We start from the raw sequence: 19970 nt of genomic DNA, 5'->3' as shown, positions 1-19970 counted from the left end.
GGTACCAGACCATTCAAGGGTTTATAGGCCAACATCAGTACTCTATTCAAACAGAAAAATCCACAAGGAAGTAGTAATATTGATTAGAAGGTCCAATCAATGTTCATAATATAGAATGTGAAATTTACATTTTAAATGTTTACATTTTATTCAGTTTAATTGTAAGCTTATTGGAAAGTGTCTTCCACTTGAGGGAGAGCTCTGTGTAATCCCAAAGTTTGCATAGTACATGGAGAGCATTAGTTGGTCCTGGGAGCTTTATTGTAATAATGCTATAAAGCAGTAGCATAATATTACTAGTGCTATAAAGTACTATGTTATTATTATAGTAATAAGCAAGAGTTCTACAAAGCATTTTTCTTAATGTAGAGCAAGATTTCTACATCTTAATTACTAGGCATGTTATTTTAAAAAGTTAGTTTTTTGATTTACAGATAAGAGTTTGTAGTCACATGAACTTGAGTGTCCTCCTGTTTGCAGGAGGGAGAACACCCAGGCAACAGTATCAAAACTGCTGATTTTAGCAATCTGCTCTGATATTTTCTGTGTAGTATAGGACCTTGGAAGCAAATGTAGTGTGGAAAGGAGTTCTGGTAATCTAGCCATCTCACTGTTTGAATGGCACCCTGCTATGATTCTGAAAAGAGCAATTTTGTTCTGAGGGCATCTATCAGGATTTGAGATGTCCCCCCCGCCACCCCAAATGTCATTGCAGATATGGCCTGCTGCTTGGAACTTCACAAGGAACCAATATCTTCTCCATAGTTCCTTTAAGAGTGTAGTTTTCAATACATTTGTAGATATCAAAAATATGTTGTGTTCTGTTTTTCAAGCCACAGTGGAAGTAGCAACTAACGTGGTGTTGGTGGTGCCTGTCACACTCTGAGCGATGAAGACTCTCAGAGCAAGTTTTTAGTTAAGGCTGAACAAGGAAAAGGACAGGAATACAGGAGACAATTGACAGTAATCAACTACTCAATTTCTATTTTCCTTTCTGGGACAGAGAATGGCATCACTGATCATGTGACAGTGGGTGAACGAGATAACTGCTTGTGTGGAGGCTACTCTGCTATTTTCAGTGTCCAAGTATATCTTGCTAGTGTATTCTCTCTCCTGATTTCTGTACATTGTCTCCACAGTTGTGAAAAATGACATTTTAGAAGATCATGTTAGAACATGGTGTCCAGTAGAGGGCAATGGCACAATACAAATAATTTGTCCTATCAGTGCTCTTTATTTTGAGAGAGTGTCGCTCATCCTCTTGCTCATCCTCCAACATGATATATGTGATTATCAGCCAACAGTCAGTCTATCTGCAAACAAATGAATAGATATAATTCTGGCCTTAGGAGTGGCAATAGTTAGAAACCACTTTCATCTTACAGGACACACTGTTGCTGGTTCTTCAATGAAAAAACTTCAAAGGAAGACTAGAGTGCAAAATAGACAAATTAGAATATATAACCATATTTGGTTCTATTTTCTCTGGTCTGAATAAGGACAAACCTTCTCTATCATATTCAAGAGTTAACTACCTTAGTACTGCTAAGAGGATGTTATCACCAATTACTGTCATTGTGAATTATCAATATGTTATCTTCTGTACTTCTAATCTCGTTGCAAAACTAAGAGGCTGTTCTCACAAGCCTGGGCTTGGCTGCCCATGACAACCGCCAGGATCTGTGCAGATCCCAGTTCAAAGCCTGGTTAAGGGCCCCCGGGATCGTGTGTCCACTTGCGCAGATATGATACAGCAGCTCATGCTGATACAAACGTGGGCTCCTAGAGTGCCTGATCCCTTGGGGGATCTCCCAGTGTACTGTGCTTGGCACATGGTGCATTGTGTGATACCTGGTGGCTGGGATAATGGGTCCTGGCCTTAGAGTGATCTGCCCTGCTCTGTGCTTCAGGGAGCAGCGGGGATCTGTGGGGGAGCAGGGAGCATGCTCCCACCAATCTAAGAATGCTCACCCGAGGAGAAGGCTTTTTTTTTTTTTTAAAGCCTTCCCCCTGCCCAGTAGGTTGTGTAATGGCCCTGAGGTCTCTTGGATTTCCTGCTCTTTGACTATCTTGTTTTTAATTTCTCTATGTACATGTATACCTGCCTACTGAGGATTACACTTAATACATCTGATGAAGTGGGCTATACCCCAGGAAAGTATTTTTTTAAAAAAAATAATAATAGATACGTTAGTCTTTAAGGTGTAACAAGACTCTTTGTTTTCACTATAGCTGGGTTCCCCTTCCCTTCCCTTAAACTAACCTGTGTAAGTATCAGTTTTCTTGACCATAGAATTGTAGCCTTAATTTTCCTTTTGAACATTTTTTATTTATTCAGTTATTTGAGGATTTATATCCTGCTTTTTCAGTTCTAAAATGAAGCTGTTCAGGGTGGCATAGACTATTAAGAACCATATAATAAACAAAGCAGGGGCGTAACTATAATAGGGCAAGGGGAGTCAGTTGTCTGGGGACCCACTGCCTTGCCCCCCCCAGAGGCAAGTCACATGACTGACTCCCCAAGCCGCACACCCGCCCAGGCTTCCTTCAGTTGTATTCATCCTTCGAAACCGATGTGAGTGTTAAGACCTGGAGCTACCAGAACAGCATGTCTTTCTCTAGTACCATTAAATGACATGCATCGTCCACAATTTACAAAACTTTTTAAAAAATAATTTAGGATGATGTTCTATTGTGGCACATAGGAGAGATAGATAGATAGATAGATATTTCACTATGCTATTTGTTACCACTATTCAGCCTCATTTAAGATTTCTTTACTTCAGGAGCTAAGCTTCAGTGTGGGAGGGGGGCATTTTAAAATCTTGTCTCTGGGCCCACTCCAACCTTGCTACGCCCCTGAAACAAAGCTAGGGACAGTCCTCCTTGTTTGTGAGGCAATTCTTATTCCATCTTTGGTGTGATGCAGTAGAGTTCTTCTCTCTGCTTGAGTATCAAGAACGGGAGGAGGAGGGAGGGGAGGCAACAGATTGCTTCTTCTAGAATCTATTCTAGACTAACCCTATGCATGCTGACTCACAACACTTGGCAAAACCATATTTTAACAAATGAAAGGCTACTGATTAGGGAGCAGAACGAATGCTCCTAAAAGAAAACAAAAAGTGCAAAAGGAACATTGTAGGGCAAAGAGCAGGGGTTAGGAGCAAGGGCAGGGGACAACAGCCAAGAGTTTGGTCCTATGCATGTTTGCTCTGAAAGAAGCCTCTCTGAGGTCAATGGTTGCTTCCAAGTGTGCATAGTAGCATAGTACTGTGGGGTTGGGACAAAAAGAAAGGAGGGTAAGAGCAATTGCCTGGGGCTCTGCTACATACCCACCCAAGCTCCCTGGGCTCCTACATTAGCCCAGCCTCCCTGCTCTCTCCCCATCCCCCCCACCGCCCACCCCCATCCTCCTCCCTCATTTTCTGGCTGCTTGCTTAGTGGTGGGGTCAGTGGCTGCTAGAAGGATGGCCAAGCAGTTGAATGGAGGATGGCTCCTCACTGCTGCTCCTGCCACAACTGGCTACACCTGCAGGCAGCAGCGGCAAGGCGTGAGCAATGAGTGAGAGAGTGGCATGCTCCTGTGCCCTGCAGGTAGCCACAGCAAGCTGTAGGGGAAAGGACCTCTTGCACCCAGCTGCAATAGCACCTTCAGGCAGAGGGTGAGAGGACAGACTCCTTCTGAATCTGGCAGCAGTGGTGCCTTCAAGCAGCAGCAAGAGGTCACAAGCAAGAGAGGGTTCCTGTGGCCACAGCGGCACAACACGTAACAGCTCCTGCTGTCCTTCTTTAAGGCAGAGTACTTATGATTTTGAATTAGTTTCCCCCTTTTGCTTCCTGCAAATGCAAGTCAGTCAATGAGGCCTCTTCTATTGAAGGTGTTTCCCCTCCAGCCATCCAGAGGCAACCCTCCCTCCTAGATTTTCTTTTGTCCCTCAGACCAACAACTAGGGCCCTGAGAATTCCATCCTTGGCTGTGTGTAGCTCAGCCTTAAAAGGGTGTGAGCAGACCACCTGTGCCCAGTGGTCAACAAGGGATCCTTGCGGCACATCAGGCATGGAGCCTCCTTAAGTATGGGACCACGGGCCCTTCCTTCAAGATGGCCCAGCAAATAAGCTTACAACATGTACAAGTCTACTTAAGTTCCCTGCCTTTGCATAAAAATGTTAGTCACTGTGGCATAGTGACACCTTGCGAGGTATAAAAGAGCCAGTTCTTGCATGCCACAGGCAACCACAGGAGTTGTTGTGTACAATTCCATACAAAGATTGTTTCTTGGAACTCAATAGCTATTTTAAGACGTGAAAAGCTGCAATGCACATTTAGACTGAAACATGTGCAAACCACGGACAGTGCAAGTGTTGATGGACAATAGAAATATGAATTTCTTTTCAGAAATGAATTGAAAATTTGCAGTCATATATACATATAAAATCTCAATGATATAATAATGAGAATTAAAATGCTTAGCACGATTGGTGTTCAGCCCTCCCCGCTGCCCCAAGCATCTTTGCAAAATTCCCTTCTGTCTTCTGATGTAATGCCCACGCCACCACGCTGGCGATTCAGCGACTGTCTAGTCAGTGATCTCAACTCTGTCTTGAAAGATTCACCCTGTCTGGAGGGAGAGTCATAATTCAGGCTCCCTATTAGCTTAAATGTGAGCCAGCAAAGCAATGGATTCTGCCAGCAGTGACAGACTGTGCCAGTTATGCTTGGTGGCTTTATGATATTGAATGAACTGTCAGCGTCAAACATTTCACTGGAGGGCAGGGGCTGGCCAGGAGCCACAGACCCGATACTGAGAGTTAAATATTCTCTGCTGTGAGCCAGGTCTCCTCTTACTGCGGCATTCAGTGCAGTAGGGAGGATGGAGGTAACCCCACGTTCTCCCCAGATGCCAGTTTAAGATTAACGCAGCAAAAAAATGGCCAGTGCCATCTATTTAACATCCCCACATACCTCACTCTATAGTCTCAGAGCATGTTTCTCCAATTCCATTTGCAAGCATTTCCATAAAATGTGTCCATTCTCGAAATTGCTGTTCATTTAAAGCTTCTGTCCTCATTGTCCAGGTCTCCTACTGACTAATGTAGTCATTATTCACACAATGAGACTAATATGAAAGGGCATATGCTACTGGATTCAGTTTGGGGGGGCTGGGAGCCTCACACTTTCTGCCCAGGCCTATGGGGTGTTTCAGGTTACATGGATCCCTTCCCAAAGCAATCTGCTTGGCTGCTTGGGGCAAACCAGGCTGCGAAGCCTGTTTGGCTGATGTCCCACTGTGCACATGGACGTATCATAAGGAATATGATGGCGTGCCTTGCATTTATTTCTGTGAAACTTTTATTCCATGTACTTTTTCCTGGGATACTTCCAGGATGCTTCATTAGGAGGACTGTGCAACCCTCAGGAACAGATTTCTACAAGCTGAGAGGGCTTTTGGAGGGAGGGAAGAGATGTGATAACTGCTCCCTGCTTCCCCTCTTCACCTGGTCCACTGGGGAAAGAAGCTTTCAGTGCAGGGATTCTTGCAGACCTGCAGTCCTCCTCCTATTGCCAGAGGGCTGTGGATCATGTCAGCCAAGCTGGTGTACATAATCAACGATCGTTTGGATGGGTACATAGCCCAGAGTCTACCGAGATAGTGCACTCTCTCATCCCCCCTCCCGTTAACTGTTTCTGTTTGTGTGCTTGTGTTTACTCAGCATTAAACTCTGGTTTCACACCCTGGTTTGTGAACCAGAATTAAACCACAATTATCAGCTGCAGTGTCGCCGAGGGGAAGCAGCTTGCCTAGAGTGCAAGAGGCGGTTAGTTCTAGTCCCTGCCAGTATGCTTCTCAGACTGTGCCTAGTAAATACATTTGTAGTCACCTATACTGGGCAGCAGCCATATAGGGAGGTGCTGAAAGGCATCATCTCATACTGCGCGGGAGGAGGCACTGGTAAACCACTCTTGTATTCTACCAAGAAAATCACATGGAATGTGATTGCTAGGAGTCGACGCTGACTCGATGGCACAATCTTTCCTTTCCTTTTTCCTGCTTCATATGGCTCTACAGAGCCATAGTTTAAACAAAACTTCAGTTGGTGCAGAATGTAGCTGCCATGGTTCTCTCTGGAACTGCTCGTTCGGGGCATATTACACCTATTCTGAAAGAGCTGTGCTGGTTGCCAATTTGTTTCCAGATCCCATACAAAGTGCTAGTTATTACCTTGAAAGCCCATAATGGTTTGGGCCCTGGATACCTGAGGGTCCGCCTGCTTCCAAGGGTTTCTGTCTGCCCAACAAGATCGTCAGAGGGGCCTTTGCTCCATGTGCCGATGTTGAGAGAGGCTACATTGTCATTCCCCTTCAGGGCTTAGCACCTGCTTACCTGCAGGACCACCTCTCCGAGCCAGTCCTATCCCATCCTGTGAGATCTTCTCAGGTTGCCCTTCTTTCGGTCCCTGGTCTCAGAGAGGTCCATAGTACTAGGGCCCGTGGAAGGGCTTTCTCTGTTGCTGCCCCTTCACTTTGGAATTCTCCCCCCCGCCCCCTGATTCAGTCTGCCTCCTCCCTTTCAGCCTTTAAAACCTTACTGAAGACATTTCTTTTCTGCCAGGCATTTGCCCTTTAATTTTTTGTTTTTGTTTTGTGTTCTTGTTCATGCACTGCCCTGAGTTTGTGGATTGGGCAGTATATTAAATCTTGAAATAAATAAAATAAAATAAAATAAAATAAAATTTGCATGGGACAGGGCCATCTCTGTTGTTGCCCCCAGGCTCTGGAATGCTCTCCCAGTGAATGTTCACTCTCTGACATCTGTGGCTGTTTTTTAAAAATCAACTCAAAACTGTTTTATTTACTCAGGCTTTTACCTCTTAGAGGCTGCCAGGTTTTCTCAGTTTTCTTGCTTGTTTTTGTTTATTTTTAAAAAGGTTTTTGGTGTATTTGTGGTTTTTAATGTTGATTTTAAGGTTTTAAATGTAACTTTTATGGAATTTTATTGTATTTTATCTTTTGTAAAACACTAAAAAAAATTTTGTGTGATAGTGGCTGACATCTGGATTAAATTACTCATGAGTAGTCCTATGAAATGTAATGGGACAGATTAGTAATGACCAACTTGTCCCATTGTGAGCCAGCGTGGTGTAGTGGTTAGAGTGCTGGACTAGGACCGGGGAGACCTGAGTTCAAATCCCCATTCAGCCATGATACTAGCTGGGTGACTCTGGGCCAGTCACTTCTCTCTCAGCCTAACCTACTTCACAGGGTTGTTGTGAAAGAGAAACTCAAGTATGTAGTACACCGCTCTGGGCTCCTTGGAGGAAGAGCGGGATATAAATGTAAATAATAAATAAAATAAATAAATTAATTTTAATGGGACTACTCATGAGTAATTTAGTCTGGATGTAAACAACTGAGAAGGAAATGTCAGATAACTTACAAATCAATAAACAAAAGCTACTACCAATCACAGTCCGAAGGAAAAACCATCTTTATTCATTTCTACTTCATTTCCTTTACTGCAAGATACCAGAACCAAAGTAGCCTCAAACAGAAAATAAGTGTGTCCTTAATTCTCAGCCCTTTCAATCAACTGAAACTTTAGTTGATTAAATAGATTAAAAGTTGCAGCCCACATTTGTACTGAATGTGAGGCATCTTCTTTGGAGGCCTTCAGGAGAGCCTTAAAGCCCCCCTCCCTTTTTTGGCCTGGCTTTTAATGATATCTAGTTTTAGTTTTAATTTTAATCCAGTTTAAATGTTTTTATTTTATTTTAATTGTTTATTATGTGTGTTTGATTGTAATGTAAACCACCCTGAGCCAGTATATAAAGGGCTGTATATAAAATGAATGAATGAATAAACTTGTGAATGTTCATGGAAATAAAAACCAGAGAGAAGGAGCCATCTTTGGTGTGAATAAAACTGAATGCCAATGGCATCAAATACAGTATAGCAAAAAGACATTTAAATGGTCACCATCGAGAAATAAGAATGGAGTGATACTTGGTGGGTTACTATAAATGACCCCCTGCCAGTCAGCCAATCTGTCTTTTTAATGGATTCAATATCTAAGTGTCACATGGTATTCTGAGTTGTCTGAAGACCTTGGATGCTTTACATTAGCAATGAAGGGTGATGTGAGAGGAAGGTGTTAAAAAGAAATTACAAGCCTTCTAGCCATACAACAGGTTTGGAAAGTGGTTTCAAAACATTCAATTAAAAATAGTTATGGCACAAAGAACAAAAGTAAAACATAAGATGCTGTTAAGTTCTTGCAGCATAGCCCAGTAGGGGCATTACCTCTGAAGAGAACTTTAGCTTTGAGGCACAACATGATGTTGATTAGTGCAAATAAACCTCTAAGTGAGGCACCTTTCCAGCAATTGCAATCAGACACTGCCACTGGGGCTTCAAAAGCTTCATTAGCCCAAAAAACAAAACAAAACAAAAAACCTCTTCCAAAGTGAGCTACACTTTTCAAATACCAAAGGACATAAACTGATCAAGAAGTCACAAAAGTTGTTATTGTCTCTAAAGTTACTATCCACACTTGGAAGCTAATTTTACACAGTCATTAGGTATGTTTATCTATAAGGGACAAATGCTGCGAAAATAACATTAAATGCTTCCATCTGGGCATGACCGTGATTTTTTTTAAAAAGGGTATTTTGATTAAAAATACAGGTTGACATACTGCGCAAGAGTAAGTCAGCCTATCAATGTTGCGATTGTGGAAGAGTAAGTCTGCGGGCTTACTCTTATGTAACACAACTTGCAGAAATACATTACCAGAGCATGTTAGCCAATATATTGATTCTAAATCCCAATAGACTGCAATGCAACATTCTAAACCCTATATTTCTTGTTTATCATATGCATTGATCTTTATTCATTCATTCGATTTCTATGCCGCCCTTCCAAAAATGGCTCAGGGCGGTTTACACAGAGAAATAACAAATAAATAAGATGGATCCCTGTCCCCCAAAGGCTCACAATCTAAAAAGAAACATAAGATGGACACCAGCAACAGTCACTGGAGGTACTGTGCTGGGGGTCGATAGGGCCAGTTACTCTCCCCCTGCTAAATAAAAGAGAATTACCATGTTAAAAGGTGCCTCTGCCAAGTTAGCAGGGATCTTAACATATATATCATTCTGCCACCAATGCTTTTAAAAATCTACATGAAACCACTGGGTGAGGTCCTCAGGGGATTTGGTGCTGGGTGTTATCATTATGCTAATGATATCCAAATCTATTTCTCCTTGTCATTAACATCAGGAAATGGCGTTAGCCCCTTAAATGCCCACCTACAAGCAGTGATGGGTTGGATGAGGGAGAATAAACTGAAGCTGAATCCAAGCAAGTCGGAGGTGCTCATTGTTGGGAGTCATAATCCTCAAGATGGGATCGAACCTCCTGTTCTGGAAGAGGTTATGCTTGCACAGAAAGAACAGGTTCGTAGCTTGGGAGTGCTCCTGAACCCGGGTATCACTCTGGTGCCTCAGACTGGGGCTGTGGCCAGGAGTGTTTTTTACCAGCTGCGACTGATCCATCAACTCCACCCGTTCCTTGAGGAGAATGACCTGAAAACAGTGGTGCACCAGCTGGTAACCTCCAGGTTGGACTACTGCAATGAACTCTATGCAGGGCTGCCTTTGTACATAGTTTGGAAACTTCAGTTCAAAATGTGGCAGCCAGATTGGTCTCTAGGGTATCCCGGAGAAACCATATTATGTCTTTTGTTAAACAGTTGCACTTGCTGCTGATACTTTTCAGGGCAAAGTACAAAGTGCTAGTTATCACTTTTAAAGCCCTAAATAGCTTAGGTCCAGAGTTCCTGAGAGAATGCCTTTCTTTACAAGATCCCCACTGCTCATTGAGATCATCAGGAAGGGTCTGTCTTTGGGTGCCACCAGTTCATCTGATGACAACCTAGGACCAGGTCTTCTCTGTTGTCTTCCCTAGGTTGTGGAACATGCTCCCCATGGATATAAAAGGATTGTCTTCCTTGGAGGCCTTCAGGAAAGCCTTAAAGACCCATCTTTTTAGCCTGGCTTTTGAAGATATTTCATTTTAATTGTAATTTTAACCTGCTTTTAATTGGCTCCTGATTTTAATTGTTATGTATTTCTTGTTTTAGTGTAAACTGCCCTGGACTACTTGGGAAGGGCAGTATATAACTCAAATAAATAAATCAGTTTATTTTCTAATTCTTTGGGAGCAGACAATGTATAGTTTGCCCTGTCAGTTATAAATAATTTGTTAATCCTAATTAACTGGAATAAAGGAAAATTGATGCAGGAACTCTTAAAATCTGATCATTCTCCCTAAATCCATTCCTTTTGAGAAATGAATGAAATGTGAAAATGGATGAAACAAGCATACTGCCCTGCCCTCTGTCAGGTGGATGTTGTAGTCTATCTAGCAATCTTTTACTGTATGTTTTGTTAATGAGAAGTTTGTCCCAGTGGGGATCCTGTAGACAGCGTGGTGGTGGGGTGCAGTCAGAAAGGAAAAGGGAGGGAAAGGAGAAAGAGAAACATGGAGTTGTTTCTGAATAAAGCTTAGTTAAACAAACATAAGATTGCTTCATGTTTACGAGGGAAGCAGCTATAAAACATTTGGTGACGAGATTTTGAACCAGCTATGCATGTGAGCCTGCAAAGCTTGTGAAGGTTCCTGCTTTTTCATTTCATTGCCTAACTGGGCCTACATTCCTGAACTGCTGTATTCTACTGTTGCTGCTGCTGATTGTTTCTTCAGATTCCTTACCTGCACAACTTCTGAAGGTACTTTTTCCTTATCAGTCCTAGACTCTGTTGTTCACTGGATGCCCAGTGCATCATGGCTCATATCCCACCACCACCTTTTTCTTGTCCACCCCAGAAGAACTTGCTTTTCCCTGGAAACAATGGAGGTTCTATTTCTGCAGTTACCTCCTCACCATACAGAGCCCTGATGTTACTACAGCAAAGCAGAAAGCTATATTGCTTCACTGCCTGGACCCTGAAAGCCAAATATATATATATTCATTTGCCATTTCCTAACAACCTGGAAGGGGATGCCAACCCTTATGAACCTGCTCTTCAAGCCATAGATGATGATTTCAACCATACTTGGAATGTGATTGCTGAACATTACAAGTTCTATTCTAGATTCCTACTGCCAGGTGAATCTATCGATCAACATGTCACAGCATTGTGTTCCTTGAGTATAAATTGTGAGTTTGCCAACTTTATTGATTAAATGATCGGGGATCAGATTGTTATGAAAACAAACTGCTCCAAACTGTGTGAAAAACTGCTACTGGAGTGGAAACTTATCTTAGATAAATGTATAGAGCTGGCTAGGAGGGAGGAAAATGCTCTTCACTATGTCAAATCACTCTCTTTGGTACCCTAGATCAACTTCCTGAAATCCAGGCTGTTCAGACTAAATCCTTCCAATCCCAATCTTCTCATGTGGCACTGCCCTAGAAAGTGGCAGCACAAGAAATGAAGAGCTACCACTGCTGCTGCTGATGTGGAGACTTTCCCCACAAAGCTGATTTTGCTCACTGTCCTGCATGGAAGGTCACTTGCAACAGGTACAAGAAAAGGGGACACTTTGCTGAGGTTTGCAAGTCTGCTATCCACTCTATTACTGATTCACTGTATGATAAGGATAAGGCAGATGAACCACTTCCTGACAGCATTTTAAGTGTGACAGAATCAGAGCCTGCTTCGCCGCATTGTCAAGTAAAACTTAATGGCCATGAAGTGTGGATGATGGTTGACCCTGGTTCTCTGTACACTATCATCTCCCATCTACTTTAGAATAAACTCCTTACTACATCAGATTTGCACCTGCTGCCTTCAGACATCCATCCATGGGGATATGGAGGTTCCCCTATTGCCATCAATGGAAACTTCACTGCTGACCTGGCAGGGCCGTCCCTAGAGGGCTAGAGGTGAATCAGCATGTGCCTTAACATTTCAAGCTAATATACATTATATGTAAAACACAGACATAAATGTACACATTTTAACAAATTTGTATCTCTTTCATTCCAAAACTGAATTTTCTTGCAGTAAAAACCTTATTTTGAAGGAAGACACTTGGATTCCTAACACAACTGTACATTTATTGCAAGGGGCAAGTCTCATTTTAACAAGGCACTCCACACTTTTGCATAGAGGCAAAATTAATGCAACCCTTCCCCCCTCATTAAAGAATGTGGGGGGGGCAACTCTGTTTTTTAAAGGGTGGGGAAAAACAAACTCTGCACCAAATTGTTTAGTGGGTGACAATCCTTCTACTTAGGAGCCCCCTCCCTTTGTACACAGTTTTGCTTTTTAGTTAAAAACCATTGAAATGCCCTGTTTTAGAATGCTAAAAACAATCTTCAATCAAGACAAGAGGGGCAGGGGAATAACTATAATAGGGCAAGGGGAGACAGTTGTCTGGGAGTCCACTGCCTTGGGGGGCCCCCAGAGGCAAGTCACATGACTGACTCCCCCAGCTGTGCACCCGCCTGGGCTTCCTTCAGTTGTATTCATCCTCCGAAATTGATGTGAGTGTTAAGACTTGGAGCTACCAGAACAGCATGGAACCAAGAAGACAAGGATTGTAGAATAGAACACTATCGGACCTCTGAAAAGTATAAGCATGCATATGTATTCAGTACTTGGTTTGGGCCCCTTTTGCAGCAATTACTGCCTCAATGCGGCATGGCATGGACGCTATCAGCCTGTGGCACTGATGAGGTGTTATGAAAGACCAGGATGCTTCATTAGCGGCCTTCAGCTCTTCTGCATTGTTTGGTCTTATGTCTCTCATCCTTCTCTTGGCAATGCCCCATAGATTCTCTATGGGGTCAGGTCAGGCGAGTTTGCTAGCCAATCAAGCACAGTACACTGTATACTTTTCAGAGGTCCGATATTGTTCTATTCTACAATCCTTGTCTTCTTGGTTCCATGTAATATTCTAATTTCCTGGGATTGTGGATTTGGGGTTTTCATGAGCTGTACACCATGATCATCACAATTATAACAAATTAAGGCTTGACTTATCTCGCTTTGCATGTAATGCGTCTGTCTCATATATCAGTTTCACCTTTTAATTTGCATTACTGAAATTAATGGACTTTTGCACGATATTCTAATTTTCCGAGTTTCACCTGTATAAATTTTACTATGCTTTTTGTTACCACTATTCAGTCTCATTTAAGATTTCTTTACTTCATGAGCTGAGCTTCACTGAGCCCATTCTAAAATCTTGTCTCTAGGCCCACTCCAACCTTGCTAAGCCCCTGAAGAGGGGAGAAGGTTGATGATCACCCAAGAGACTAAAAAAACACAAATAGCTTTTTGTGCAGACTGTGCCTTGGCTAGTTCCCTCACTTTGCAAGTTTTAAAAAAGCCCATTATGAAGGAAGATTCTCAAGGGCACAGCAACTGAACTCACAAGAAGGTAAGCATATGAAAACAAGTATATTTATACAAATATATGCATTAACAGAAACATGTGTTTAACATGAAACTTAAAATATTCCTATCCCACATGTTTCTTTCCCCACTCCCCTCTGTCTCTATAGGATCCAATACTAAAGCAACTGAATTTGCATGGATGTAAAGATGAACAAGTCATACACACTCGCAGAAACATTCCAACATTCAAAACTCCCAAGACTCTTGGTCCAGCCCAGTCCACACCACAGCCATAACACACAACAGCAGGGGTGGGCAGAAGGTAGAAGGGGATGGGGATCTGCCTGGAACTCTTGAGTGATTTCTAGTAGATTGATTAGAGTTTCCAATGCAGAAGAGTTTTACAAATTACAGTAAAGTCACCAGCAAAAAAATATCTGCTGCCATGGCCCCTTGGTGCCCTGCTGCTGCTCCACCACCGCTTGCTGGCCTGCCACTCAAAGTGAAGGGCCTTCTGGGAGCCCTGCCCCTGCTGCTGCCCTGCTACTGTCCCTGCCATGCTGCCGCTTGTGGCCCGCCACACAAAGGGCATCCTGGCCCTGCTGGTGCTGCCAACCTGCCGTCCATGCTCCCCGGCAGCAATCTCTCCTCACTGCAGAGCAGTCTGATGCTGTAATCGGCCTGCCCCCTTCCCTGATTGGCCAATCCGACCACATGTAGGGGGAGGCAAAATGGCGGTGCTGCACCTGCCTCGGAATCAGTGCCGCCTGCAGCTGGGAGCACGGGTCCGAGCTGAGAGGCAGGTTCGCTGCTCACTCAGGGTGGGCCACCACTTTGTGGCCCCTTCAGCCGCAGGGCCTGGGGCGATCGCACAGGTTGCTAGGGATGTGCAAACAGGTTCGACATTGAATGTGTTGGATGTTGAACCTGTTTGGTTCGACCGTTCGGGGTCGAACGGAACCATCCACTGTTCGGTCTGACCCTGGACCGAACACCCCCTGACTGTTCAGGGGGTTCGTGGATTAAAAAAAAAATTTTTTTTAACTAACCCCCTTTGGGGGAGTTGTTGGAGGTGGTGATGGGGGGTCTGTGGAGGTTCCCCCTCCCCCACTGGACTTGCTTTATGCCACCACCAGCCATTCGGACGGCTCTTCAGCCTGTTTAGACCTTCCCCCCTATGTTGTGGTAGCCATTTTAGAGGCTGCCACACCTGCACAATTGGCCTCTGTGTGGCCTGGGTCTCCGGTGGGGTGGGGGAAGGAGGAGGTTGATTGCTTGGCCAACCTTCCCCCTGCAAACACCCCTCAGCGTTTTTGATTTTGTAAAAACCAAGTAGGTTCACCACGGGCAGTCGTGGGGGTGGTTCTAGGAGACCCCTCCGGACATTTGGAGGCCCCCTCGGACCTTGGACTACACGGACCGGGGCCCCAAGGTCCGGGGGTTAGAGCGCCTCTGAATATCAGTGAAATGCTGCTTGCTCTGAAAGAGGCCTCCGTGTTCACAAATTTGGACTTGTCTTCGACCTATCATCAAATTTCTCTTCTCAGAAGTTCTCACAAATACACAGCCTTTATTACCCCAGAGGGTCTTTTTCAATTCAAAGGTCTGCCCTTTGAATTAGCCTCTGCAGCTTCGGTATTTCAAGGAATGCATGCAATTTGGGGGACTACAGATGGCATCACTTACTTTCAGGATGACGTTTTAGTGTATGGCAAAACCATTGAGGAGCATGATGCTAAAATGACAGAAGTCTTAAGAAAACTCCAACAACAGGGCTTGCTATCTTTTCAGTGAAATGTCAGTTTTGCACACACGCAGTGACATACTTGGAATACACAATATCTCAGAGTGGCATACATCACAAAACAGACTTGGTGAAAGCTGTTTGGGAAGCACCAGAGCCACACAACAAGGATTCACTTTATTCATTTTGAGGACTTTATATTACTATAAATTTCTTAGACAATTTGCCTCCAAAGTTGCTCCACTGAGACTTCTTTTAAAAAAGAATGTAGCATTTAACTGGGATGCATCCTGCAGGGTTGGTTTTCAGACTATCAAATCAGCCATTGTTGAAAGCCCTGCAACAGGCACATGAATATGCACACTATTGTAACCACCAATGCTTCTGAAAATGGTTTGGGTGCAGCAAAAAGGGACCAGAGAAGTTACAGTTGCCTTTGCTTCCAGAATGTTTGCTGCATCAGAGAAGATGTATTCTGTGATAGAAAAAGAATCTCTAGCATGTTTCTGTACAGTGAAGCACTTCAGGACTTACTTGTGGGGAAGAAATTCACTTTACAGTGAGGCCATAAACCCCTATCTGCTTTATTTGCTACTCGGGGATCAAGTTGAGCAACCCCAAGAATAGCCAAATGGATCACCAGACTTTGATTTCCAGGTGGGAATATATTCCAGGTCATTGGAATGCAGCTCGATTGTTTATATCAATTTACACTTCCAGGGCATTTTTCACACAGAATGTTTAGCTCTCATCTCCTCTGGAATGGAAGGTGTGCATTCACATATTAGCAAGATTTACCCCGAAGTCTCTGTGAGCTGTAGAGAAGCACTTCACACATGATTTGGGGTTTTCACTGCACCTTAGAGTGTAGCCCAATTTATATCCAGGGTGGTGGTGGGGAATCCACTTTTTACGTCAGTTTTTCACTTTGAATTTGCAGTAAAGCCTTGCAGTAAACTCTTGGTAAAGTCTGCTGTGTGAAAAATGCCCAAGTCAAGAGGAGATCCCAGAAGGATGAAGGAGTAGTACAGTAATTGTGCAAATAGCTTCATCCAATCATGGAGTGATCACATCTTTTGAGTGGAAGGTGGTCCTCGGTGCTGATCAAGTGCTTACTGAACTTAAACCTTGCATGACTACTGGATGGCCATGCACAAATAGGGTACCTGAACATCTTCAACCATACATACACACAGCAAGTAGAGGTGTATGAGCTGGCTTGGCTCAAAGGCTCAAGCTTGAACCAAACCAACCCCATAAAAAATGAGGTAAGTCCAAGTTTGAGCTGAGCTAAGTTCGTTTCAAACTGAGCTGGTTCAAAGGTGGCTTGATGGCTCAAGCTGCCATTTTGTGCAGAGACAGTGGCAGTGTCAATTTTAAAACACAATGTTTCACTTTCACAGATTGGCCAAGTTGCCACTGCCCTGATTGGCCAGCTGTGTCTGCTCCTGTGGTTGGCTTGCCAATTGTGCCACTCTGTGACAACTGTGACCCCACTGGCCAGGGGGGAGGGATGAGGGCAGTGCAGCAAAGGAGGGGGATTCAAAATGCATTTAAGGACATCTCCTGGCCTTGCAAAATCACTCTTTCTTGAGCTGCCTAGATTGGAGAGAGCTGCTACTCTGACTGAGTCAGTGTGTGGAGTAGTGGTGTGCATGGTTTTGGTCCAGCCCCATGGGAAAGACCGCCGGACTGGTCCAGTGGTCTGGATGGGCGGGGGACTGTGACTTTAAGCGGGGGGGTGGTAGTACTTACCCCTCCCCGCCGCTCTTCCCCCTCCAGCGCTGGTCCGTTGAAAAATCTTCACAGTGACGTATGCGGCACGCGCGGCAGCGTCAGAGACGAGCGCGCGCGCCGCGCAGGGCGCATGCGCGCTGCTAGCACTCATCTCTTTTAAGCCTTAACTAACGACGACGGAGGCAGGGGCGGCAGGGAGGAACTCTGCCGCCCCAAGAAGATTTTTCAACGGACCAGCGCCGGAGGGGGAAGAGCGGCGGCGGGGGGGGGGAGTACTACCACCCCCCCACTTAAAGTCACAGTCCCCCCCTGCCGGACCAGGGGGGACTCTGGACCATGCACACCCCTAGTGTGGAGTCTCTGGTCTTCACAGAGGTTTATCACCTGCCTGCCTTATTGGATTGCCTGACTGCCTATTTGATTTCCTGTATTGCCTTATTGGATTTATGTATTAATTTTTTGCTTGTGGGATTTTTTCTTTCCTGGCCGGCCTATTTCTATTTTTTAAAGCAGTACCCTGGATTCTGCTGCCCAGCCAGCCTTTGGCCAGTTTTTAATTTTATTTGAATTTTTCCCTTGTTGGCTGCTGCTTTTAATTTTCATGTTTAAAGGACAGCTGTGTCTTGCTCTCCTACTGCCAGTGCCTAGCCACCAACCAGCCTCTGTGCCCTGCTGGGCCCAGGCTTGGGCCTTGCCCCTGCTGCTGCAGTTTCTTTCTTTCTTTCTTTCTTTCTTTCTTTCTTTCTTTCTTTCTTTCTTTCTTTCTTTCTTTCTTTCTTTCTTTCTTTCTTAACTTCAGGGGCCTGATAGTCAGAGAGAGGCTTTATTTCTTCTCCCTCTGATTAATTTTTTTCCATTTTTTCTATTATGTTGGTTCAGTAGTAGCCCGTGAACGCACCTACGGGGGCGGCGGGAGGCATCTTTAAGAGTAAATTAATTCGGTGCTCACCTCTCTCACCTCTGCCGTGGCAGCACCTGAACGAGCCCCCGCCAGCGGCCAGGTGAGTGGCAGAGGTGCTTCCCCGCCATAGGGGCTGCTGGGTGGAATGTTGCGGTTCTGAACAGCATTTAAGGTGCCACAGTGGTGGAGGTGAGCCCTGAATTAATTTACTCTTAAAGGTGCCTCCCCCCCCCAGGCATGTTCATGGGCCATTATTTTCGGGGGGGGGGGTGGTAGGCCTGCTGGCCTGTGGCAACTGCCTTCCTCCCCCAGCTGTGAATGAATGCTAGGTGTTGCTCTGCTGGGCCTGCAGTCCCTGGCTGGCCTCCTATCCAGCTGAAGACTTCTGGACAATGGAGAGTAAGCAGATTTTTTTTTAACCCATTTCCCCCTAGATTTGGGATTTAAATAGAGCATGGGAACTGTTGCTGCTTCTTTTGTTTTGCCTTATTTTTTTTTACTGGTGTGTAGTGTACTGTTGTGTCACTGTTGTGTAGTTGTTGTACTGTATTTGTAGTGTGTTAGGTGGGCAGTCAGTGTAGGTGTTTTTAAAAAAATAGTGCTAGGGTTTTTTAAAAGTAGTAGTGCTAGGGTTTTTTTTTTTTTTTTTAAATTAAAAGCCCCGGGGGAGGTCAGGGTGATGGCTGTCATTCACTGTGTCCTGAGCAAGGCTCACAGCCAAGTGGCGGTCAGAGGGAGGGATGGCCCTGATGCTGGTGGGGGTAGGGGCTGGGGGGTGAGGAAAGCAGGAGGGTGGCCGTGGCCACCCACTCCCCAATTCTTCACCCCCAGTGAGAGGGTTGCATGCAGACTCTCATATCTGGAGGAGGGTGGTGGTGGGGTGAGGGAAAAGTCCTCCCTTTTTTCTTCTAAAAACTGCTGCTGTGCAGTGGAATAGGGGCAGTGAAAGCTGCACAGCGGTGGCTCCGTGGGGGGGGGGTGAGGAGAAAGTTCCCCCTTTAAAACACTGCTGTGTAGCGGAATGAGATGGCAGTGGCTGCAGTGGGGAGGGTGGTGATGGGGTGAGGGGAACATCCTCTCTTTTCCCCTCTGAAAAACTGCCACTGTGCAGCGGAATGGAGGCAGTGAAGGCCACACAGCAGTGGCTCTGGTGAGGGGAGGTCAAAGGAAAGTCCCCCCTTTTAATTTAAAATGCTGCTGCATGGTGGGATGAGGCTAGAGTGGGGAGCGTAGTGGTGAGGTGAGGGGAAAGTTCCCCCTTTTACCTTTAAAGCAACACTGCTGTGTGGCGGGGCAGTGAAGGAGAGCTCCTTCCAACTCCCCCTCCTCCCTCCCAAATGACTGCAAAACCCCGCCCCCATCTCCAGTTCTGTTATGGGCCTTTCTCCACATGTGAGCATTAACGTGAGTGGCAGCATGAGCATGACCTCCCTTGACATCTCATCCCTGGGGGTGTTGAGAAATGATGGAATGCCACCCTTCTCTTGCTCAAGCACCTGCTGGAGCAAGAGGTGGCCCTCCACGACCTGGCAAGGAATCATGGCTTGAACATGCGTGACTTCTCCAGCTCAGAGTGGAAGCTCATGTCTGAGACAGTTTTGGGACTCAAGCCCTTCCTGTATGCCACAAAGAGCTTGTGTGCCGAGGCAATGACTCTGAGCCAGGCCTTGCCCACTACGCTTCTCCTTGAGAAGCTGATGGGCAAGCTCCAGACCTCATTGACCACTAGGGATGGCAGAGCCCTGGCAGGTCAGCTGAGGATTGGGGTAATGGAGAGATTCTGCAAGAAGATGGGTGACTCAGAAGACCATGTTTTGGCCTGCCAGTGTGACCCAAATATGAGGGGCAAAGCCGTCCACGCGGACTACCTGACCAGGTGGAGGGACCTCCTGGTTGAGCAAGTTAGAGAGGAAGAGGAGAGGAGGCTCAGGAACCAGGAAGAGGGTGCTGGTGTGCCTACTAGTGTGCATTCCATGCCCAGCAGCATTGCAGGATGATCCTCTCCCCCCATCTTTCGAATTCAGCAACACTGTGTGTAGATCCTTGGATATTACATAACTTCTTTATAGAGATTCCCTATGGGAAAAAGCTATTTAACACACGAGAATCTACAATACATAAACATCCCTAAAAAATCTCTAGAGTGCCCGGCTGCCTTGCAAGTTGGATGGTAGATGGATG

The sequence above is a fragment of the Hemicordylus capensis genome, chromosome 3 (genome assembly GCF_027244095.1).
Source record: "Hemicordylus capensis ecotype Gifberg chromosome 3, rHemCap1.1.pri, whole genome shotgun sequence".
Lineage (NCBI taxonomy): Eukaryota > Metazoa > Chordata > Lepidosauria > Squamata > Cordylidae > Hemicordylus > Hemicordylus capensis.
Note: the sequence above shows the minus strand (reverse complement) of the source record.